Raw genomic sequence first — 25,756 nt, forward strand, 5'->3', positions numbered from 1 at the left:
CGATCCAGATATTCATTAACCGATGAATGGGTAAATGAAAGGTAGTATATCCATACAATGAAAAGGTGTGAAGAACTGATACGTTGTACAACATAAATGAACCTTTACTTTATTATGCTCAGTGAAAGAAGTCAGACACAAAAGACCAAATATTATATGATCCAGTTCATATGAAATGTTTAGAAAAGGCAAATACATAGAGACATAAAGTAAATTAGAGGTTGCATAGGGCTGGGAGTGGAAAGGGAAAGCAACCATAAATAAGCACAAGATTTCTTCTCAGGGTGATAGAAGTGTTCTGATATTAGATTGCGGTGATTGGACAACTCTGTAAATATACCAAAATTCATTGAATTGTATACTTAAAGCAGGTGAATATTATGGTAGACCAATTATATCTCAATAAACCCGTTTAAAAATAAATAAATAAGTACAGATACCCAAAAATTAACTATAAATTTACCTTACAACTCCTTACAACAATTCCATGTCCAAGTGCCTACTCAAAAGAATAAAGACTTCTATACAAGAATGCTCATAGCAGGATCATTCATAATAGCCCCAAAGTAGAAACCACTCAAATGTCCATCAACTGGTGGATAAATAAAATGTAATTTATTTGTACAATTGACCACTGTTCAGCTATAAAAAAGAATAAAATGCTAATACACATCACAACATGAATGGACTTTAAAAACACTACGCTAAGTGAAAGGAGTAAAAAATAAAACACCGTGTGATCTTATTTATACGAAATCGCCTGCAAAAATAATCTTACAGAGACGGAAAGTAGAATGGTGGTTGCCTGGGGCTGGGAACGGAAACAGGGATTCCCTGTAAATGGGCACGGGTGATCCTGGTGGAGGGAAGAAGATATCCTAAAACTGGATGGTGGCAATACGAATTTACTAAAAGTCATTGAACTGTACACTTTAAACGGGTAAATTTTATATGTAAGTTCTACCTCAATAAAGTTATTTTCAGAAAAATCCCGAAGTTCCAGTGTCTCTTCATGCACTACGCTATAAAATCGAAACGCCGCACTCGGGTGCAGCCCGGCCGCACCGCCTGGTCTTCTGAGCGTGCCCTCATCGCCTGCCGTCCTGCTACTGTTCCCGTGTCGCTTCCCCCGGATCCAAATCCTGGATCTTCCTCACGTCCTTTTGCAGTGGCTGCTGTAATCCATCTTGGTTTCTCCCATTCTTATCGCTTTGTCGATTACACACTTAGCCGCTGTGCTAGGCGGTAGGTGGGGGGAGATACAGTGCAGCCCGGCCGATGCACCGTTCCTGCCCTCCAGGATGATCACCAGCTTCCAGCACAGAGCCTGGCATCGGTGCACAACTGTTGAACGACTGAACAAACCCGTTATTGACTTTTCCTTCTGCATCATGCTGCTCTGCCTTCAGCAAACTTTCCCAAGGAAATCCTGAGTTTTTTTTAATCTGACAGCAGAGACAGCTATGTTCTCTTAGATATATTGGGTGAACACTCTATAACCAGGCCAGTCTGTCCCACAGATGGTCCAGAGAGTTGGCCCAAGGTAAGTACTAAATTGGCAGTACCACAGGGCTACTGTCTGAAAACCACTGCTAAAATCTCCTAATTTTCTGATGAGATCCTGACTCCCAGTTGATGAAGGCAGGGATCAAGAGAGAAGGCTGAGAAAGAATTACTAATGCTGTCGCAAATTAAATCTTCCGTCTAAGACAATATCTACTATCGTTGTAGAAGGCTTGGCTTAGTGGCCCCCAGAGAAACCCAAATTGTTCCTCTGCAGAAGATTTCCCATTTCTCTGGCAAATGTGCCTGTAATTTTTCTGGGGACCTTGCTCACACTTAATAGATGACTCCCATTCTCAGGAGAGAGATGCACTCTCCCTGCCTGTTTCAACTTTGGGTTGTCGTAAATAGGAAATACCCTCTATCGGGGCTGAGGTTGGCACTCTTTTCCTGGAATTCTGCATAGGACACCAGAGCATGTGCCCTGAAGCCAGAAGCCATACAATACTTCTCAATGCAACTAGAACTAGATGGAGCTCAAGTGTCAGAGAGATATGATATTTAAAAAACTTTTTTTCTAGCTTCATTGAGATGTAATTGACATATTGTATACATTTAAGGTGTACAAAGTGATGATTTGAAACATGTATATGTTGTAAAATGATTACCACAGCGGGGTTAGTTAACACCTCCATCCCCTCACGTAGTGGTGTGTATATGTGTGGTGAGAACATTTAAAATCCACTTTCTTAACAACTTTCATGTATACAACACAGTATCGTTGTAGAAGGCTTGGCTTCTACAGTATTGTTAACTATAGTCACCATGCTGTGTATTAGAGCCCCAGCAATTATTCATCTTATGGCTTGGAGTTTGTACTTTCTGGTCAATATCTTGTTTCCCCCAAACACCAGTCTACTCTGCTTCTATGAGGTCGACTTTTTAAATTCCACATGTAAGTGAGATTATACAGTATTTGTCTTTCTTCATCTAATGCATTTCACTTAGCATAATACAGAGGGATGTGCTTTTAAATACAAGTTCAACTCCCTCTTAGGCCTTCTGACTTAGGGTAAATTAACTTTTCTAAACCTCAGTTTCCTTCTGTATAGGATGGAGAAAAAGTAGTTCTTTCCTCATGAGTTGTGTAGATTGAATAAGATAATGTGTATAAAGGCTTTTTGCATAGTGCCTGGCACATACTTAAGGGTTCAATAAATACTATTAGCAGTATTAATAGTAGCAGCAGCAGCATTAAGCATCTACTCTGTGCTAGAGACCACGCAAGGTGTTGTGGATCTAATTCCTTCATTCAGCAAATACACACACACACACACACACACACACGTACACACCCACACACACACCTTTTACTACTAAAAGCTAAAGGCTTTACTTATATTATTTTCCATCGATAATAAAATCAACAAAGACCCCTGCCCATGTGGTGCTTACATTATCATGAAGAGACAATCAATAGTGAAAAAGACAGTTTCTATTCTCAAAGTTACTGATGAGTGAACAAGTATAACACTGGGGGAAGAGTGATGGATATAACCACATGGGACCACCAAGCGGTCTCTCCTAACTTAGTTTGAGAAGGTCAGGGAGGGCTGGGCTTGCTGGAGAATATGTGGGAGCTGAACTAGATCAGAGAGTCTGGTTCCCCTCTGTGGTAGGTGTAATAATGGTCCCCAAGAGATGCCCATATCCTACTCCCTATGATTATGGGATGCCACATGGCAAGGGAGAATGAAGTTTGCAGATGGAATTAAGATTGCTAAAGAGCAGATCTTGAGATGGAGGGATTATCCAGGTGGGCTCAGTGTAATTACAACTGAAAGAGGGAGACAGAGGGCCAGAATCAGAGTAATGAGATGTGAGAAAGACTTGAGTAGCCATTGCTGGCTTTGAAGATGGAGGAAGGGGACCGAGGCTAGGCAGCATCTAAAACTGCAAAAGGCAAGGAAACACACTCTCCCCTAGAGCTTCCAGAAAGGAATGCAGCCCTGCCAAAACCCTGAGTTCAGTTTAGTGGGACCCATTTCAGACTTCTTATCTCCAGAACTGTGAGTTAATGAATCTGGGTTGTTTGAAGCCACTATATTTGTGGTCATTTTTAATTACAGCAATAGGAAACCAATACATTCTCCAATACTTTACGTCTTGGGTAGAGTTGGGACTCTTGAGGGGAGGCTGGAGTCGAAAGCTTACTTGTCTGACATCCTTCCAGGCTCTTGACTCAAATCCTGGGAAGCCAGCCCTGCACATGATCATAGGCCAGGCCAAAAGGCATCTTCAGGCTTCTCTCATTTTCTTCTTCTCACCCTAATTGTAGGCACTTCCTTCTTTCTGGATTCTCTGTCTTTAAAGTTGCCCCTGCCTGGACCACCAAGTCTCTACTCTGCCTTAGGCAAACATGAATAACACTTTACAAGTCCTCATTGCCTCACAGGGTATCAAATAGTTACAGTTATTTACTGCCACAACAGCTAGCAGAGGAGGATAATGTAATTCCATATTAGAGGAGGGATTTGCCCAGAGGCACATAACTAGGAAGTGGTGGAGGAGAACCTGGAATCTACTCCCTCCAGTACAGTGAGCCCGCCATCCTACTCATCTAATTCTTATGAATCTTATGAATACAGGTATGCAGCAGGAGAAAGAACCCACCAGAGAAATGTGAGGAGCACATTAAAACTTGGAAAGGGTGAGGAGGTAGAAGGACACGTCACTCAAGTAGGGCGGTGGGGAGAAATCATCCTCTTTCCTTCTGTTGCCTCTCCCTAGATGAAGGAGGATAGTGGAGAGAGAGAGAGAGAGTGAGAGAGCGCATGCACATTCTTCCTTTAGGCAAATGAACCAACCTTCCAAATCCATACCTCCAGTTATCTTAATTTTAAAATTTCTTTCTATCCTCCAGCAGTAACTGAGCTTCTGCAGAGTAGTCTCAATGTAATTTAAGCCTGATTAATAAATATTAATTGACTGGACCTATAAATAAATTAAGGGTCCAGTTCAAGAGAGATTTGGATTTTAAGTGTCATGAGAGTGTAAGATAAAGAGAAACTGACCCAGCGCGGAAAGTAAGTAAAAAAACGTCAGTCCCCAGAACAGACCAAGCCCTTTCCAATTCTCTTCCCCTGGAATGTCTTCCTCTGAGCTCATCTTATACTTCTGGTTTTAGCGCAATGGTCAACCACACACGGAGACCTTCTCCTGATCATCTCATCTGAAGAGATCTCCCCTGGTTAGCCTCGCTCTTAGCTCCTGTTTATTTCAGAGTATTTGACTTATCGGTCCGTAATTATCTTGTCTATTTCTTTTCTAGTGTATTTGTTTACTGGCTGTCTCTCCCAGTGTGGCAGCCTGGCCCTGCCTGGCCATTTCCTGACTACCCCACTCCCCTTTCCCAGGACTCTGGGCTGATGTCAGTTTTCTCATAGCTTGGTAACCAATCAATGTTCCCCTTCCTTATATAAAATATCTGTAGCCGTGCAGGAATGCAGAAGTACAAGACTGTATAAAACTGCCCGCTATGTTACAATCGGGGATCGGCCTTTGGATAAGAATCAGCCGAATCATCAATAAACACTGCTTCCTGCTTATAGCCTCAGTGTCTTATTTCTCTGTTTGAGAATCACACAACACCAGTAGGAGATAAACTCAGTGAAGGCAAAGACTAATTTATCTTACTGTTCACCACTTAATTGCAGTACAATATGCTAAATAAAATATTTTTTTAATGAAGGAAGTAGCGTATGAGCTGAGATCCGGGATCTAAATGAGGAGACCTAAACCCGCTGGAAGAGGTGGAGGAATGAGTAGGGAGTGTGGGGATAGTTGTTGAGAGGAAAGAGCTCGATGGTTCCTCCTTACTACCCTGACCCCGATGGAGTCTGCCCTCCTATCCTTGAGTGTCTTCCCTCATCTGGGTGCTTACTCCCAGATGATCTCACCCACAAATCCCACTGTAAGCTGATGATCCTCAAATTTATATCTCTTGCTTCTACTTCTCTGTATTTCCTACTTTACATTAGGATTTCTAATCTAGGCACCCATATATAATGTCACCAGTACCCCTCCATTCCCTACAGCCAGAGCAGAGCCTTGCAGAAACAAACTGTGTTCACAATTGGCATCAAGTGACAATGAGTCGACTGGATGAGGAGAATCCAGTCCTGTCCCCGGCCTTCCCTTTTCACCTTGCCCTGCTTACTCTTTTACTAAAGCACTTATTACTATCTAACATAGTGCATGTTTAATTGTCCGTTTATTATCTTTTCTCCATATGAGAATATAGCATCTCATAGGCAGAGAATTAATCTCTTTTATTTTCTGATGTGTCTCCAGCAACTAGAGTAGGACCTGGCACGTAGTAAATTTCAATAATTCTTGTTGGGCATTAAATGATTAAATGATTAAATGCTTTTACCCACATAATCTCATTTGATCTTTACCTTAATCTTTCTTGAGACCATTATATCCCGTTTACATATATGAGAATCCCTAAAATGTAAATGAATTTCTCAGATCACATAACTTATATTTGGCAAGTCTGGAGAACAAATCAGCTTTCTGACCCCCAAGTCGGGAGCTCTGCACAAGGCCAGAACGCCTCTCACTTCGACCTGGTTAAATTGTGAAAATAGCCTGCCGCAGTCTGGCTTCTCGTCCTTAAGGCTACCTGAAAAATAATTCTTTTTAAAAGATGACTTTCTGTGCAATGTAGAAAAGAAATATGCTTGTTATAAAAATGCAGACAATTTACGAGATACAACTTACAAGAAAAATACAAGGATAAAAATTCCTCGTCAGCTAGGAATAAACACTGTTAATCAGTTGGTGACTATCAATCCTGTTCCTTTCTCTGTTTCCCCAAGTTGGCAGATGTTACCATGATGGACTCAATTTCTTAGGCCAGAACCTAGGATTCATCCACAACCCACCTCTTTATCTCACTCTCCATATCAGCAAGTTATACTTAGTCTGTTTGGAAATATACCTAGAAACTGACTACTTCTTTCACTCGACCTCTCTCATCCTAGTCCAGTCACTATAAATTTCTTGCTCGGATGAGGACAACGGCCTTCTTGAATATTCCTCATTTCCATTCCTTTTTTTTTTTGTCCTGCTAGTTTATTCCCTACATAGTTACCATGTGTTTTAAAAACATTAAATCAAATTATTTTCCCACTCAAACATTTCAGTGACTTCCTACCATAGAGTAACATTTAAAAAAAAATTGTTACAATGACCAAAGGCCTAGTAAGCAACAGTCACAAAGTCCTTTCTATTCATTGAACACACCAAGCTTATTTCTGCCCCCAGGGTCTTTGTACTTGCTATTTTCCTTGCCTGGAATGGTCTTCTTCTAGATCTTTACATGATTTTTTTGTCTCTATATCATTTAAGTCCATAATCAAACACCATCACCTTAGAGTGGTTGGCACTGACCTCCCTAAACCTACCTAAACCTGGCCCTAGCTACCCTTTATCATTCTCTAATGCTTTACTCCATTCTTCATAATACTTATTACCTACAGGTGTCCTATATAATTCCTATATGCTGTACTACATAGTTCCTGTATAATACTATATAGCACTTTTTTTTTTGTCTGTATCCTTTACTAAAATATAGATTGCATAAAGGCAATGGCTTTTTTTTCCACTGCTTTGTCCTCAATGCTTAGAATAATGCTTAGTGAATACCAGGTGCTCAATTAATGTTAAATAAATCAATTTGCAGATAGAAAGCTAGATAAATAATTTTACAGAAAAGTCTTTATGCTTTGAAAACTAAAAATTACTATATGGATTTTCTTTTTAAATTTAACAGGAAAAAAAAGAAAGCTGAAGTAATTACTTACCTTCAGAAAAGTGTCTCTTCACAAGATAAAATAATAGTTGCCAACTAATGGCCCTAAAAAAAAAAATCTATAGTTCATTAAGGGATAGTGATTGTTATGCTCCTATGTTTTTTTCGACCACGTTTTGTCTCTAAATAGTAATTATTAAATCCATGCTCAAAAACACAGCACTTAATTTTAAGTAAATGGATCACTTTCTTAGAGTCTGTGCAGGGTTGTGTATGTAGCCTCTGCATTCTCATAGATTTTAGGTCAAAATTCTCTTCATTTGACAGTCATTTTTCATAGTTTTGTTTTATAACTTTTTCCTTATTTACTGAAGGTGAAAGTTTCTTTTTCATTTTTTGATCTTTTATTTTACCCTAGATTGGTTTCAAGAGTTGGAAGTCAATTCAAAATGCCCATTCCCCATTATTTCCAACTGGAAGTTGCCAGAACAAATATTCTTGAATATACTTTCCTCTACATGCAGCCCTTCTGGAGTTTCCTCTACATGTTGAATCCAGCCCAACCTCTAGTGTTGGGTTTTCAATGTTCTTTATAAACAGGCTGTTCTTCCTATCCAGACAAACGCCCCTCGGGCCCCACCCCCTGCATTGTCTGTGCGAGTCATGCCTCACCTTTTAATAACAGTTTTGCATGCACTGTAGAGTGCTGTGTATGCTAGCTGTATTTATTATTTTCTTACCGCCTTAACCCGAATGCTTTTCCCCTTTTGGCTGCCTATTCCTCGGGGATCTCAAATGCAACCTGTTTGAATCAAAACGCAGCATCTCGTCCTCCATCTCAGCTCTTCTTAGGAAATGGCACCACCTGTTGCCCAAGTCAAGCGCCGTTCTAAATTCCCCCTTCTCACTCAATTCCCAAAGGTACTGTATTGGTTCTCCATTCTCCTTAGTTAATTCAAGCTTCTCTCCCTGGCAACAAGGCCCTCATGACCTGATGCTTCCTGCCATTCCCACGTCAGCTCGCCTCTCTTCCCCAACACCTTTCCTTCCTATTCCCCATGCCAACAATTTGCGATCTTTCAAAAGTCTGTATTTTTTCTGATGTTTAAAAATTACGGCAAAATACACCAACGTAACAGAGGTTTCGAATATATCCTCTCTCTATATATATATGAAAACTAACTCTTATTTGTGTTTCCAAATTAAGTTCAGGCATCATTTTCTCTAAACTCTTCCTTTCACTATCCCTGGTCTGATGTCAGCATCCCTCCTCTGTGTTTCCGTAAAACTGTGCATACTTCTTTACAAACATAGCATAATTGTTGGCTTAATTTTTTTGTTGTCTTTCGTAATTAAAAAATAGAGCCCTTAAGGCCCTATTTGTTTCTGAACTCCATGCCCCTCCTATACGTGATATATAACATGTGTTAAATACATGTTGAAAAGCTATAGCAAATATAATGAACTAGCTCTCCTCTGCATTAACATTTTGTTTACTTTTGACAGGGCAGAAAATGATTAAGTGGAATTTCAGAAACCCAGGCTCTTCCACACGCCCCCACTAACCCTACTTTCAAGAGGGCAATCCTTGGTTCCGTGACATGTTGGCTCAGTTTGCCCTCTAGCCAATGGAAAGCATGAATGGCATGGACTCTGAATCCATTCTGTGTACTGGTGTTGCCTAATTTGTAAATAGCTTGTACCTGCGTAATCCTCCTTGTTAGGAGTAAAGAAGTTCTTTCTGAGTTGAAAAAACTAAGGTAATGTGTATTTACTGATATGACATCATACTAGGTATAAGAATATCAGAGTATCAGGCAGAAGATTAACTGGAAAAGAGTTTGACTCAAAGTGATCTGGGCATCTGAAATGAAGGGACTAACATAATTCAGACTTCGAGCAGCTCTGTTAACTGGACCAGTTAGAGGTTATAAGTCCAAATGTAGTAGGGGGCAACTATATTTCATTGATACTAAGGTACTGTTTATTTTACATTTTAATTTCTCTGAAACTGGAATGTACTTTAAAATAGATTACATTTTAGATTCAGAGAAATATAATATTATAATAAAAAGTATTTAAAAATCCAACATATCACTTGTATCAGAGAGATATACAACGAATATTAATTGATTGAATAGTGACTAAGCCTAGAATTTTATACATTAAACCATGAAACAGAGTAGAATAAAGCAATGAATGGCTTAAAATTTAAAACTTGAACTTACATTGACTGCGATAGAATTTTCGATGGCTAAATAACAAAATACATCATTTATGCACCCCTCCTAACCCACACATTATTAGTGAACTTCAACTCCTTAATCCTAGAAGATAGGTGTTATTAATTTAATTTTTTAGATGAAGATCAGAGAAAGTCTGGACCTGCCCAAGATCACACAGCTAGAAAATGTCAGATATGATCAGATTTCAAAACCTATTAGCTTTATTCTGTTCTATGTTCCCTCCTGATACTGAAGATAAACATAATTGTTATCTAATATCAAAATGCTTTTTCAGTTTGAGCAACTGGATCATCACTGAAGATCGAACATATTCCTTATGTGTTAGAAAATAACAGAGAAGATAAATAAAAAAGAGAGAGACCTGAGTAAAATTCTTGAGCCTAGTCTATCAAAGCCTTGAGAATTGGAAATTTATGGGGCTTATTTCATCCCAAACAACCATAAATATGAAGTTGAATGCAGCTTCAGAGAACTAACCACTCTGAATATATTGTAACTTTTTATACTAGATTATGCAAAGGTCTTTGAGATTTAATATTTGACATCACTAGGTCAAAGATATTTTGTCCTAAATATGTCTTGCTGTAATTGCAAATTTGTAGAAATACCTACTATTTGCCAAACAGGACCTATGCATGAAATTCAGTCTATCTCTCCTGTCTTTTTTTCCTATCTCAACATCAGCCTCAGTCTAGCCTGAGTTTTCCCAGCCCCCTTGGAAACTCCAGATTGGATTGTTTACTCTCACGAGTGGCTCAAGTCCCTCTAGTTCTGGTCATGCCTGGTATTTCCATCTTTCCTTCCCTTTAACTGGCCTGTTCCAATTCCATACTTATGATGTTCCGGTTTGCGTTGAGCTGGGATATTGTCTTGAACCTGAGTTTTGACTGTTGCATACCCTGCAGCAGGGTTTAAAAGATCCCTGTGAATACAGAGGACAATTTGGTGACAGTCAGAGGGGAGGGGTTTGGAGGACTGGGAAATCGGGTGAAGGGTTAAAGAAGAACAAATTAGTAGTTGATAGACGGTCATGGGGATGGGGAGCACAGCATAGGGAATGTAGTTAGTATTAATATGATGGCTAGGTGGAGGGTCGGGGAGGGAGGGAGCAATTGGAGGGATCATTTTATGGACTATATAGATGTCTAACCAGTGTACTGTATACTTGAAACTAATTAAAATAAATTAATTAATTTGAAAAAAAGATCCCTATGAACCTTAAAGCACTTACTAGTTATCATGCTTCTACTTTATCAGGACAATTTGTGCTAATTATTAATGATTTTGTGCTTGTGTATATATTCATTTTTTAAAGACAGCTTTATTGAGATATAATTCACATACTATAAATTCACTCGTTTAAGTGTACGGTTCAGTGGTTTTTAGAATATACAGAGTTGTGCGATCATTACCGCAACCTAATTTTAGGATGTTTTCATCACCCCCCAAGAAAACTCTGTGCCCATTCGTAGTCGCATTATAGCCCTAAGCAACCACTAATTCACTTTCGATCTCTATAGATTCACCCATTCTGAATATCTCATATAAATAGAATCATATAATATGTGGGCTTCTGTGTCTGGCTTCTTTCACTTAGCATAGTGTTTTCAAGGTTTATCCATGTTGTAGCATGTGTCAGAATATATATCCTTCCTTTTTAAGGCTAATACCCCACTATGTGTGTGTGTGTGTGTGTGTGTGTGTGTGTGTGGTATGTTGCTTACCCATTTATCCATCAATGAACATCTGTGTTGTTTCTACTTTTTGGCTATTGTGAATAATGCTTATAGGAACATGGGTGTATAAATATCTGTTCAAGCCTTTGCTTTCAATTCTCCTGGGTATTTACCCAGAAGCTCAGCTCCACCTTCAGAGCTCCTTTCCCTCCTTGTGTCCATGGAGGCTGTGCTACCTGCTGATGTTCGAGCCATCCTTTTGTGGCAGTTGCCCGGGCCAGTTGTTGCAGCTGTTCCAGGAGGGAATGCTTAGTCTTTTCTTGTATCTTTCCCTCCTGCCCCACCTCTCAGCCCCACCTCTCACATCTTTCTGAATAGGATGCAGCTTGTCTGAATCCTAGCTGTGGACATGGTTTTTGAATCCTTATCCAAGGAGGCTCTTTGGACCCTATGCGAATCAATAGCTACAAATAGATAGGGGTAGGGCAGGGAGAGATTTGTGATTGGAGGTTATCATTTAATTTCATTTATAATATCCTAACTGTAGAATGTCCAAACTCAAGGAAAGGAATTTTTGAGTCTTGAAATAAAGTTAAACATACAAATAAAGTCTATTGTGGAAGGATTTATTTTGTATATGTGGCAGAACTCATATAGGTGCTTTCAACTGGAAATAGAAATATTATATATAAGCCATTATATTAATTTCTCTGTTTTGGAAAACTACAGAAAATTGGCATATCTCCAAAGCCACAGAAAGGGTGAACACTCCACTTTTTGCTGATTGTCCTTAACAAAGGCCTTCTGTGGGCCTGGTCTTCATTCTGCTGAAGCATGGCTTATAAAGAACTGTGTAGGGTATGATTATATTGTTTGTACCCTTTGATTTTTCAGGACCAAGCTCCTTTTTGTTAAGGGACTTGTAGATTTAAACAAATGTCCATCAAATTTTCGGTGAGTAGTGTTTCTGTCTTAGGCAGTATTTAAAATGAATAGAAAGGCTTTTGGGGTGGGGATAGGGTACAGGAAATGAGAGGAAAACGCAAGTACTTTGATTTAAATTGATAAAAGAGAAAAATTCCTTTATCTAGGAATAAAGCACAGTTTGAAAGGTACTGGGACACTGATAAGTTTAGTAACAAGGGATTTGGTTTCTTGTTCCTTGGGCTCTGCCACGGGCTTCTGGGAAAAGTTTTGCAGAATGGTGGTAAAGAAGAGAAATAGCTCTGTGAGGGCCAGGCCCATTTCCCAGGAAGGAAGAAACATTTCCATCAGCTTGCTCCAAATTCAAATACAGTAGCTCATATTCAAATACAATATGCCCCGAAGAGCCATTGAAAACACCGATCAGAAAAGGAAGGCCCATTGACTGCAGGAGGACCATAAATCAGTACAGGATTATTTGTCAGTACATATCAAAACTCCTAAAGAAATTTTCACTCTTTAATTGGGTAATTTTCCTTTTGGGGATTTATTTGTAGGAATTAGAGATTCACCTAGTAGGATGTCATCGTTATGTATGACATTGATGAGCTAGATGAAAACCGAACATCGATGATGGATTAATTAAATAAATCTTTGTGCATCTATCAAATTATGCAGCCTAAATATGTTTATGTGGAAGATTGTTTAATACCACAGTCTATCTTTTAAACAAAACACATAATTGTTAATTTTGAAAATACTAATTCAATGATTGAATGAAATGACAAGGAAAAAAAATGTGAGAGGACCAATCCTAAATTGTCTTTATGACCTTATGGGAAATAGTAACTGGGAGCCAACCAACTCTTGCAAAGAGGCAAGGGTATGTGGGGCTTGGGATTTCAGAAGAAAAGAAAGAATATGAAGTGGCCTCTGGCCTCTGACTCTAAGAATCAGAAAGTTAATCATCGTTAATAATTTAAGAAGAAAAAAACCTGTATATTTGTTTTGAAAAAAATCAATATTACAAAGAGAAGATCAATGGATAAGAGTTTGCAAAAGCAGGTCCCTTTGTCACCTGGTAATACGTGACATTTGAATTGGATTGACTGGCTTTGGTTTATTTAAAAACTGGCATTATACTAAATCACCCAACAAGAAAATAGTCCCTTGGTGACTTACCATATCCTACTGGTGCACATACTTAAATGGCTCCCTTCAGATGTGGGTGGTTTTAAGTTTCACCTGATTGATTTTGCTATCATCAGTGGATTACCTAGTTATGCCATAGATTCGGTAGAGCTAAAAGTTGTCCAAAATGTGCACGTGTACTGTTTGAATAGATGTATTTGTATTTACCAAGAGTAAAAGAAACAAAGTATTCTGTTTTCCTAAAGCTGCCATTTTAATCCAAAAAGTAGCCTGGGTCAAACTTCTCTGGATTGCAATCAAACAACATCGAAGAAAATAATGGCATTACAGTAATGCCCTGGAATCAGAAAGTGGAGAGAGGAGTGATATTTTACCACGGCTATTCTTGTTTCATAAATGAGGCTAACACTCTTAATTATAGTGGGGCTAATAGGACTGAGCACTCTTAAGCTTGCCTGGTGATTGTCTTGAGTTAGGGCTATTTTACAGACACTATCATATGATATGTTTTATGGAGTCATAGAATGGTTCTCTTTGAGAAGAGCAATGTTATGGTCCAAGTGCAATAAAGAGCTATTGTTGATAGACAGGGGTTTGCAACCCATATTGTCTAGATAATTCCAGCTTTCCTGGAATTGCTGCCTCAAATCGAAAGAGCCTACATTTTCACAATTTGTTCCTTTCTGAATTCAGGTGTTTATGGAAGAAAATGAGAGGCGAAAACTTGAATCTTTTAAATCAGACTCCATGGCCCTCGCTGGTAAAATGGGGTGAGATAACAAAAACATAGCCTGTCCTCTTCCTTCACAAAAGGTTTTTGCGAGACTTAAATGACAAAATTATATCAATAACTACCATTTAAATTGGATGCTTCACGTTTACCAGACACTGTGCTGACTTGTTTATAAATCATATTTAACTCTCACTTCCACTATATCCAGTAGGCTCTCTTTTTGTTCACATTGTGTGAGGAAATTGTGATTCAGAGAGGAAAAATAACTTACTTGAGGTTATACTTTCAGTAAGTGTCATGGTTAGAATTTGACACAAGTTCTAGCTGATCATAAAGCATCCCTGTTTAACTGAAAGCTTCCTTTTTTCATTTTTACTTTATTTTGTATTTCTTTAAATATAATTTTAGAATTATTGGAGTAGGCAATACAGGCACAGGGAATAAAATACAGAAAAAAATGTACAAAAGGGTATAAGTGAAAATAAGTCTCTCTTCATGATCATCCTTTGGAAGATACCTCATGGATTAAAAAGTAGGACATACATATATATCCTCCACTATTTTCACACAAATAGTAGAATCCTATTGTGTGCTCTTGCTTGCTTAGTATTCCACTTTATAGAAAGAGGAATTTTTAAAGTTTTTTTTTTTAAATTAACATTGGGGGTTTTTCCAGTCTTCAAATATTACAAATATTGCTTCAATGAATATTCTTATTTTGGGGAAAATACACACACAGGATAAATTCTTAGTAGTGAAACTACTCTTCAAATTGTATGTGCGTTTTGAATTTTGATAGATAATACCACTCGCTCTCCAGTTACACCAATTATATTACTAGCAAAAAATATGGTTTTTATATCCTGTCATCGTATTATAAGCATGTATCAAGAACATTTAAATTCTAATGTCCATGTATAGGAAGTAAACAGAAATACAAAGAAAAAAGAGCTTTAAACTATTTTTGAATTTCTATTATTACTGATAATAGTGTACCTCATTGGCATAAAAATAGATATATCAAGAGTTACCTACTACGACCATGCTACTCTGAACAAGCCCAGTCCTGTCTGATCTTGGAAGCTAAGCAGGGTTGGGTCTGGTTAGTACTTGGATGGGAGACCATCTAGGAAGACAAGGTGCTGTAGGCGTAAAAAATTTAAAAAATAAGAAATTGTAAGCTGACAAGGTCTTTGCAATCTGTGATGTCAACCAAGGGTTGCTTCACCTAAAGAAAAGAATTACCTACAAAGGGTGATTGTGCTTCCATGCATCCCACGGGATGATAAGACAGTATCGGGGAAAGACGGCACATATAGTGCCTGCTCCTCCTTGCCGAACAAACAGTCAGTGTAGCCTCAAGAGTTACTGTGATCCAGGAGCTCTCGATGCTCTCACTTTTCCCAGAATGAAATATTTATATCATTAAGCCTTTTCGTAAATTTTTTGTGTTCTCCAGGGAAATGGTTTATGAGTTCGGGCCATTTAGATTATAAATCTAAAAATGGGATGAGAGGGAATACACTGGAAATTAAATTCAGTTTGTGAAGAGGAATCAGCATTGCTGAGTGGAGTGCCTAACCCTCTGTGTGGTCCAGCCACGCAGAATCTCTCCCTTCAGCTCCTAAGCAGAAGAGAAGGGGGGCTGATCACCACATATGGGAGAGTGGCCCCTTCCCATCTCCTTGCTCACTGTGCGTGACCAGTTTTGGCCAACCCTGGAGTCATACTGGGGGAATTGGGTGCCGGGGCCTTAAAAGAAACATAGGCAACTGGGAACCTTTTGTATAAGTAAACCCATACAGGCAAGCAGAGGGCGACCTTCCAGTGATGCTGGGATAAGTGTCTCTGCACTCATTCACTTGACATATGTGAAGGTGACAATGAATGTTCACGTTGCATTTTATACCTGGAATAGGTCAGTGGAACTCATAGCCCTTCTCACTGCCTGCATGCTACCCGTTGACCGATGAGATCAACCACAAGTGTAGATGCAGTTTTGGCCTTACCTGGGTCCATGGAAAGTTGATTTTCTTGAAATTTGCAGTTAACACACCCATCAGAGAAATGAACGTCTCATTATTGTACTGGAAATGCTCATTGAAGAGGATGGAGCAGATAATTTTTCAGGGAGTACAGAAGAGGATGAAGGCAGGGTCAAAAGGATGAGCTGACGTGAGAAAAGAACCACTCATAACATTTAGAAGTTTCATCAGCGTGCATCAGGACTTCAAGAACAGGAACTCCCTCCTGCTCAGATTTATACATAGAAATTATTTCCTCTAAACTTCCCCTAGTTAAGTAAGCATCTTCTAATAATACTAATACTAATATTACACTCATAATATTATGTTGTTAAATGAATATTATGATAGTCATAAGAGCAATGAATGGTATGATGGACTGTTTACCACATGCTGGATATTGTATAAATGTTTCACAGACTATAATATTTAACTCTCATTCTGAGGTTTGATGTTTAGCCCACCTTTTCAGATGTGGAAACTGCATCGTAGAGAAGCTAAATAATGTGTCCAAGTTTACACACCCAGTAAGTGCTGAAGTAAGAAATGTGACCAAACTAAAGGATTTGAGAATCCTAACTCGTAGCTCTGGATCATTTTCTTCCCATCCCTTTTTTCTTAGCCAAATTCCTGATTAACAGAGCAGATTGTGGACCATAGAGTGACTTCCAAAGGAGGAGCTTTGACTGGGGGCCATGTGTGTAGGAAGCTCCTTTGCCCCCAGTGGGATGATTGATGGAATTCACTGTTTTTCTGAGCTCCTCCACTAGGCACTGGGCTTCCTTCTGGATCTTCTCCTTGGTGCTTCTCTTCCCCTCTCCAAAGTTCCTCAGGGTCATGAGGGAGAAGCATCACATTTGCATCCATGTCTCTCCATTACTGAAAAGGATTTCTAGGAAAAGAAGCAAGGAGCAGGAAAGTATTTTGCATCATGGAGTCAAATTTTCTCTAAAGCTGATCTCTTTTGTCTACCTTGAACCATATCCAGCCCCCCTTAGCAGGGATTCAGCAACTGGAAATTTAAGAGCACAACCTATTCTGTGGTTTGGATGAACTACTTGTCACAAAGGGAAAAAAAACCCAAGCCCTGGTCAACAGTGGGCAGAGATGATGGAATGGGGCAGGGGAAATCATCACAAGATAGAGAATATTCCCAAGCATAAGAAGGGTCCTCCATTGGGTTTTGTTTAAAAAAATGGTCAAAAATGGCATGTGTTGTCACAAGCCCCTTTCCTGAGTATCTGTTTTTATACTTCATATCCCTCCCTCTAAATTATGGTTTAGTTCTATCTGTGATTTCCTCTTTATGAGAGGATAAGCAACTTCAAAGCAGGTCAATATGAAATTTATGATTCTATTCTCCTCCAAATTTACTGAAGCTAATATTGGCCTCATCTGAGTAAGAAGAAACAAAGGAGAAAAGGAACCCAGTATGTTCCATACCAATGCTTTTTAATTTCTTCCTCTGTACAAAACCAGTTACTTATTCTGAAATTCCTATTTCTCTTAATATGCCAATAGTTTCATCGACGTGTTGTATCCTCTCAAAACTCACTACTGCTAACTGCCAAGACTGAAATGTCAAAAAGAGAACAAAGAAGAGACCGATTTAAGGATTCCGAACCTGAAGCTGTGTCCTGTGAGTATCGCAGGGGTTAAATAAAAACATCATGATCTGCAATTATCACACAGAGGATCAATAGAAGCCTCTAGAAGCTGAGAGTAGTGGTAATGCCTTAAATTTTGATCATAGCTCTCAGTTAGGCTGAGGGCTTGATCAAAAGTTGGCCATTTTTAATAAAAAAAACTACAGGTCAAAATGGAGTCACTTTTACTAAGCCACATCACCAACCAAAAACTTAGTAACTAACCTGATTGCAGTTTCAGCCTTTTCCAGGAGTGGAATTTTAAACTGATCAGTCTGGAACTTCTTGATCAATACTAGTGAGGTGATCTGCATGATAAAACCCTGCCATGCCCTTCCCCCCAAAAGTAGAGGACCTGGCCTACAAAATCCCTTCTTTCCTTTGCTAATAACTCCCCTTCTTAACTCACACTCTCTGCTTATTAAAACCTTCCATTTTGTACAACCCCTGAGTGTACCCTTCTAGTTGGAAGGTGAGATGCTGCATCATTCAAGAATCACTTAATAAATGAAGCCAAATGGATTTAATCGGTGAATTTTGTTCTTTAACAGAAGTAAATTTCTATTTCTCTGGGACTTGCAATTTTACAGTTTTGAGTGGCTTGGAGGAGGTTTTCAGGCTGTCCAAGGGTTTTTTATTGTGTAACACTTGGTATATGTAAAAGAATGTACGTAGCATATAGCTCAGTTTTGAAATGTAATAAAATAAATTATCCATAAGACAATATCTGTGAGCTTATTGTCCAACTGAAGACGTAGAGCATGACTAGTACCTTGGTCCCCTCCTGTGATCATCTCCCTGACTCACCTCCCAAACCAGGCTGTGATTGAAACACGGTAATTTCTATGCCTAGTCATTTGTTTATTGTTGCTTGTCACTGTGCTGCTGCAGCCTTTGTACCATGTGAAATGACACCCCAAGAATGACTTCTCCAGTTCCCTAAACCCTAAGACCTCTGGGGAACAACTTTTATTTCAAAAGCTTCCCAAATTGGTTTTTTTTTAATTTATTTTTTTATCACAATCATATTTGCAGACTTACATTACAGTGACCTTGGACTCTACTTTCGATGTTCATCTCAATAGAGCTACCAGGGTAGCTGTTATATAATAAAATAATGTGTCTGGTCTTTGTCTCTGGTTCCTGTGAGGAAACTTCTAATCCCTTGGAACTTCTCAAGTGTTAGGTGTCTTTGTTATTCATGATGAGCCTCTGAGACTGCATTTGAGTTTATAGTAATGAGGTGAGCCATGGTGGGCCTCTAGACAGTTTCAAGATGTAGCTGGCCATACCAGAAACATCAACTATGTATTTAGGAGGTTGGAGCTTTGAGCCAAAGGATACCAGTCTGACCTCTCAACTTCCAGAGAGTGAAGGGAGCTAGAGATTGAGTTCACTCATGTGGCCAATGACTCAATCAATCATATCCATGCAATGACACTCCAATAAAATCTCTGGACACCAAAGCTCAGGTGAGCTTCCTGGTTGGTGAACACATCAATCTACCAAGGGGCTAATGCATTCTGATTCCCAGGGAGAGGATACAGAAGCTCTGCATTTGGGTCCCTCCTACACCTTTCCTTATATGTCTCTTCATTTGCATCCTTTATACAATAAAACTGTAAGTGTGGCACCTTCCTGAGTTCTATGAGTAATTATTAAACCTGAGTAGGTCACAGGAACCCCTAAATTTTTAGCCTGTTGGTCAGAAGTATGGATGACCTGAAGGCCCCTCAACTTATGGCTAGCATCTGAAGTGAGGGCAGCCATGTTGGGGACAATGCCCTTAACCAAAGGGGCCTGCACTAACTGTAGGTAGTTAGCATTAGAATTGCATTGCAGGATTGTAGCATCTAATTAGTTGCTTGATGCAGGACAGACATTCATTAAGTTAATTAATCATTTTTTGCTTAAGAAAAAATTAATTTGTATTTTGATCTGAAACATACCATGCCCTTGTAAGGTATCAGAAATAACTAGAAGACATTGTCTGGCATGGAATTCATCGCCCTGGTTGATCAGAGCTTTCTTCACCACCTCCTATCCACGTGAGACCACACTGGGCTGGAATCCAAAGTGCAACGTGTAAACAGGGCTATATTTTTTGGCTAACCAGAAAAAGATTCAAGCAACTGTGTAAGTGCAATTGTGAAATCTCCCACTGGAGGCTTGGGTAGAAATTAAGTAATAATTTACATGTGACATAGCCTTTGCCCCCATAGATTCCATTTTAGAAATACAGTCTTGGATTCATTCTTTTTTCCTTCATTTATAATATGCAATCACTGAGCTATGTACTAAGCACTTATGCTGTGTCAGACACTGTGCACAGCCCAGGAACCCTCACAAAACTTAAGAGTCCAGTGAAAGCGACAGGCAGTAAACTGCTGAATGAACTACATTTACAGCACAAATTGAGCATGATTCTATGAAAGTGATAAAGAGTGTACTGTGTGGATGACAATGGGAGAACTTAATGAAATGGAGAGGTCAGGAATCTATGAGAAGGTAAGATTTAAAGTTAAACTAAAGATAAGTAGGAAACAGCCAGGACAAGGACGTGGGGGAGAGCTGGCTGAGCAGGTATAAAAAGGGATGAAATCTATATATATATAATCACCTTGTTCCAAGTGGAAAAATAGAGCGCTAAAACAGCCAACAATTGGGGAATGGTTTTTAAACACCATTCTACTCTCTACTTCACTAAGTGTGACTATTTTAGATTCTACATGTGAGATCATGCAGTATTTGTCTGTCTAACTTAAATTACTTAGGATAATGTCCTCCAGGTTCATCCATGTTGTAAATAGGATTTCCTTCTTTTTAAAGGCTAAATAATATTCCAGTGTGTGTATGAGGATATATAGATAATATCTCCCACATTTTTTTTTAATTTATCCGTTGATGAATATTTAGGTCGTTCTGGAGAATATACCCTTGCATAATGAACTCATGGTGATAATATCTTTTTTCATATTTCCAAAAGAATGAATGTCAGCCACATTAGCAGAGCTGGGCTGTGTCAAAGAAAGACATTAGGGAGGGGAGCAGGATCACAAAGGAGGATCACAAAGCGTCCCACAGGTCATTTAGTGTAAAAATTGTAGTAATAATAATATAAAAGGATATTTAATGCATGTTTACATCTTCTGGGCTTGCCTCTAATAAGTGTTATATGCTGAAGGGATTGGAAGCTTTTCAATTAAAATATTTTCTGATCCCAGAATTTTCTCATTTACTAAAATTCAACCTATATCTCAAGTCAAGTAAGTCAACATACCTCACTACCTGCTCTAAAGTGATCCAGTCCAGAAAGAAATAGAATATCTGTCTTGTAATACAGAGATGGACACCCCAAAGTGCCTCAGTGGTAAGTCAAAGTAAGAAAGATTCAAACAAGTCAGTCAGCCTGCGGTGGTCTCAGAGCCTAAAAACGAATTCCCCTACAACCTTCCCTGGAGATGACCAGCCCCAGAATGAAACCCTCTTACCTTGGCAAGAGAGGTAGGGATGTTCTTAAAGTTGAGATGCATCAGTTTCCCATTAATGGGAAGGGCAGTTGGGCTGAGGTGGGCGAGCTACTTCGTGACTTTCCTTTCACACAAAAAAAGAAAACCCGGCAAGTGACACATCACAAGACCAAGAGTAATGCTTTTCAGCAGCTCCATCTCAGCTACTCCGTGCCAGGAACTGTCTGGATTGCTCGTTAGAAAGCAAAGTCTTGTGCAGGGGGTGTGACCTGCCAGTTCCTGGACTTGGACAAAAAAAAAAAAAAAAGTTGGAATTGGTTTGGACTTTATTTACTTTGCTGAAGCTTGAGATTAGGAAGAACTCATGTTTCCTACCTCTCATTCACAGAATCTGCAACTTTTGATTTCCTAAGCAAAGAGGTCTACTGTAATTTCCTATATGTACTTCTTTCCTTTCAGCACTAATGATTCATTAACTATGAAGTTACATTTTATTTTTCATAACTTTCTGAAACTTTTCAAATAATTAAATTCACAAACTTGAAAAAAATAGATCATATATCCTGAGATATGATTTGGGAAAACACAGTTTCAGAGTAGTTTTCCTTAAACATCATTTTTTATCATATTTCTCATCAGTTAAATAAATGTTCATCAACAATGAATGGATAAACAAAAGGTAGTATATACACATACAATAGAATATTAGTCACCTTTAAAAAGGAATTAAATTCTAATATTTGCTACAACATGAACCTTGAAAACATTATGTTAAGTAGAATAAGCCAGACATAAAAGTACAAATATTGCATGATTCCACTTATAAGAAGTACCTAGAATAGTCAAATTCATTGACATTCAACGTAGATTAGAGAATCTCGGGGCCTGCGGGGAGGAAGGGATGGGGAATTAATGATTAATGAATAATGGGATGATGAAAAAAGTTCTGGAAATGGATAATGGTGATGACTGAACAAAACTATGAATGTACTTAATGCTACTGAACTGTACATTTTAAAACAGTTAAAATGGTAAATTGTATGTATATTTTACCATCATAAAGAAGAAGAACACAATTACTAAGTTGGTATTTGAAAAATGTTATCTCATTTGTATTTGTATTTAAGATATTTAAGTCATATTTATCCTTTGAGATAAATGTTACTAGTGATGTCTGTACATCATTTCGTGAGGAATTTTTACTATATTAAATGTTTTCCTAAAATCTAAAAAAAAGTATACTGTGATTTCCTATTATAGTAAACATTAAAAATGTATGAAGCACTAAAATTCTTCATTTAAATGGTTTTAACTTAACCATTTTTCACTTATTTCAGCACCATTTCTTTGTATTTCCCTCAACAGACTATTTACTTCCATTAAAATTGCTTATCAGCCTGCATTCATATATACATTAGCCTTGGGGGTTAAAAACTGGGAGGGAACAACTGTCCACGATGAGTTTGCACAGGAGAAGAATCCAGGTAGAGGTGATCAGTTTAAGAACCTCATGTACATTTCTGTATTCCTTCTAGCACCTTCTAGTGTCCGGTGATGCTTTTGCTGAGCTGTTTCTGAGTATTCATTTGCAGACACTTCGCAGTGAGGTAAATTATTGACTTTGAAATGTTTAAAAAGTTAGGACTTTAATGTTTTGGATGTTGAAAGCAAGTGAATAAATGGGACGTTGAAAGCATGTTGGGAAAGGGCAGTTTAAAAACTACCTAAACATATCATTTCTTTGCTTAAAAATCTTGAAAGGGGCTTTTTGTTTGTTTAATAGACTTTCTCTTTTATTATTAAAACTTTATGTTTTTAGTGTAGTTTTAGGTTCACAGTAAAACTGAGTAGATGACGATACAGAGAATTCTCATTTACCCCCTGCTCCCACCATCAAAATCCTGCACTAGAGTGCTTATTTGTTACAATCAGTGAACCAAAGTTCATAGCTGATGTTACGGTTCACGCTAGTGTTGTATATTCTATGGTTTTGACAAATGCATAATGACATGTATCCAGCATTATAGTATCATATAGAGTATTTTCACGGCCCTAAAAATCCCCCGTGCCCTGCTTATTCATTCCTTCCTTCCCCTAACCCCTGCAACCACTGATATTTTTATTGTCTCCATAGTTTTGCTTTTTTCCAGGTCATAGAGTTGGAATCATACAGCATATAGCCTTTTCGAATTGGCTTCTTTCACTTAGTAATCTGCATTTAAGGTTTCTCCGTGTTTTGTTTTGTTTTTATCCATTCACATACTGAAGGACATCTTGGTTGCTTCCAAGTTTGGGCAAATATGAATAAAGCTGCCATGTGCAAGTTTTTATGTGGACATAAGTTTTCAATTCATTTGAGCAAATACCAAGGGTTCCAATTGCTGGATCATATGTAAGAATATGTTTCGTTTGCAAGACAGAACTGTCTTGCAAAGCGGCTGTACCATGTTGCAATGAATGAGTTGCCTCACATCCTCACCAGCATTTAGTGTTGCCGATGTTCTGGATTTTGGTCAATCTAATAGATACGTGGCAGAATCTCATTGTTGTTTTAATTTGTATTGCCGCAATGGCATAAGACATGGAGCGTCTTTTCATATTCTTATTTGCCATCCGTGTATCTTCTTTCTTGAGGTGTCTGCCAAGGTCTCTAGCCCATTTTTCAACTGGGTTATTTTCTCACTGTTGAGTTTTAAGTCCTTCATATAGTTTGGTTAACAGTTCATTATCAGACGTATCTTTTGCAAATATTTTTTCCAGTCTGTGCTTGTCTTCTCATCCTCTGGACATTTTTTGCAGAGTTTTTGATTTTAATCAGTACAGTTTATTATTTTTTTCATAGATTGTGCTTTTGGTATAGTATCTAAAAAGTCATAGCCATACCAAAGGTCATCTAGATTTTCTCCTATCTCGTGGGGTTTTTTAGTTTTGTGTTTTATATTCAGGTCTATGATCTATTTTGAGTTAATATTTGAGAAGGGTGTAAGGTCCGTGTCTAGATTCATTTTTTTTGCATGTGGATATCCAGTTGTTCCACCACTATTGTTGGGAAGACTTTTTTCCATCGTATTGTCCTTGCTCTTTGTCAAAGATCAGTTGACTATATTTATGTGGGTCTATTTCTAAACTATCTATTCTGTACTACTGACCTACTTGTCTATTCTTTTGTCAAAATCACAGTGTCTTGATCATTGTTGCTTTATAGTAGATCTTGAAGTCAGGTTGCATCAGGCCTCCATCTTGTTCCTTCCATCACTACTATCGTGTTAGCTATTCTGGGTCTTTTGCCTCTCCATCGAAACTCTACAATCAGTTTGTTAGTATCCACAAAATAACTTATTGGGAGTTTGAGACTGCATGGAATCTATACATCAAATTGAGAAGTAACATCTTGACAATATTGAGTCTTCCTGTCCAGGAACTTGGATATGGAATATTTCTTTTACCTTTTTAAATTTTTTTAATCAAAATTTTGTACTTTTCCTCAAATAGATCTAATATTGTTACACTTATATCTAATATTTCATATTTTGGAGTGCTAATGTAAACTGTATTGTGTTCTTAATTAATTCTGAAAGGTATTGCTTGAAAGATTTGTTTCTAACTTTTGGAAAAAGTCACTGATACACTTCGAAGGCCCACCATTATCTACCTCTACCTTTCCCTCTTGACACCCACTTTGCCGGTCTCATCATTGGTGCTCTCATTCTGATGAATAATGGTGTGCCTATGTTAAACTTCATTCCATTCCTGGAAGGTTCTCGAACTGACGTCTTCACACTATCACCTGAGCCTTTTAATTTTTTTTTATAACAGCTTTATTGAGATAATGTACAAACCATACCAGTCACCCTTTTAAAGTATATAGTTCAGTTTGTGTGGATCTTTCGATCCTTTTAGGTGGATACCTAGAAGTGGAATTGCTGGGTTATATGGTAACACTGTTTAACATTTTGAGGAACTGTCAAAATATGTTCCAAAGTGATTGCACCATTTTATATTCCTACTATCAATGTATGAGGATCTAATTTTTTCATATCCTTTCCAACACTTGTTACTGTGCCTTTTATAGCCATCCTACTGGGTACGAAGTGGTCTCTCATTGTGGTTTTGATGGCATTTCTCTAATGACTAATGATGTTGAATAGTTTTCATGTTATTGGCCATTTACGTACCTTCTCTAAAGAAATGTTTATTGACATCCCTTGCCCATTTAAAAATAAGGTTGTCTTTTTATTATTGTTATCCCTATCTTTAACTGGCTAGCATACTTTCTCATTCTTAATCTTCCCCCTTCTCTTTTTCACATACCTCTAGCACTACATTCCTTTCATTTATATAATCTTATCATAGCTGGAATTGTTTGGTCTACCTTCCCATGAGACTGTTGATTATGAGAGAGTAGAGATGATATGTCTTATTCACTATTTTGTTGTTGGTACAGTTTATGCTTTTGGTCCAATACTTTGCACAGTTTAGGCTTCCTGGCACATACCAAGCACTCAACAAACATCTGTTGAATTATATTTAAATTTAATTTGATGTTCGCTCCTGTTGTGTCAAG

General features: G+C 38.2%; 2 pseudogenes; one reads left to right on the forward strand and one right to left on the reverse strand.

The window, feature by feature from the left end:
* Positions 1-11,285: 11,285 nt before the first annotated feature.
* LOC107499752 lies at positions 11,286-23,805 on the reverse strand (annotated as a pseudogene).
* LOC118604179 lies at positions 15,085-15,203 on the forward strand (annotated as a pseudogene).
* Positions 23,806-25,756: the final 1,951 nt, after the last annotated feature.

Source organism: Rousettus aegyptiacus, unplaced genomic scaffold (assembly GCF_014176215.1).
Source record: "Rousettus aegyptiacus isolate mRouAeg1 unplaced genomic scaffold, mRouAeg1.p scaffold_m13_p_6, whole genome shotgun sequence".
Lineage (NCBI taxonomy): Eukaryota > Metazoa > Chordata > Mammalia > Chiroptera > Pteropodidae > Rousettus > Rousettus aegyptiacus.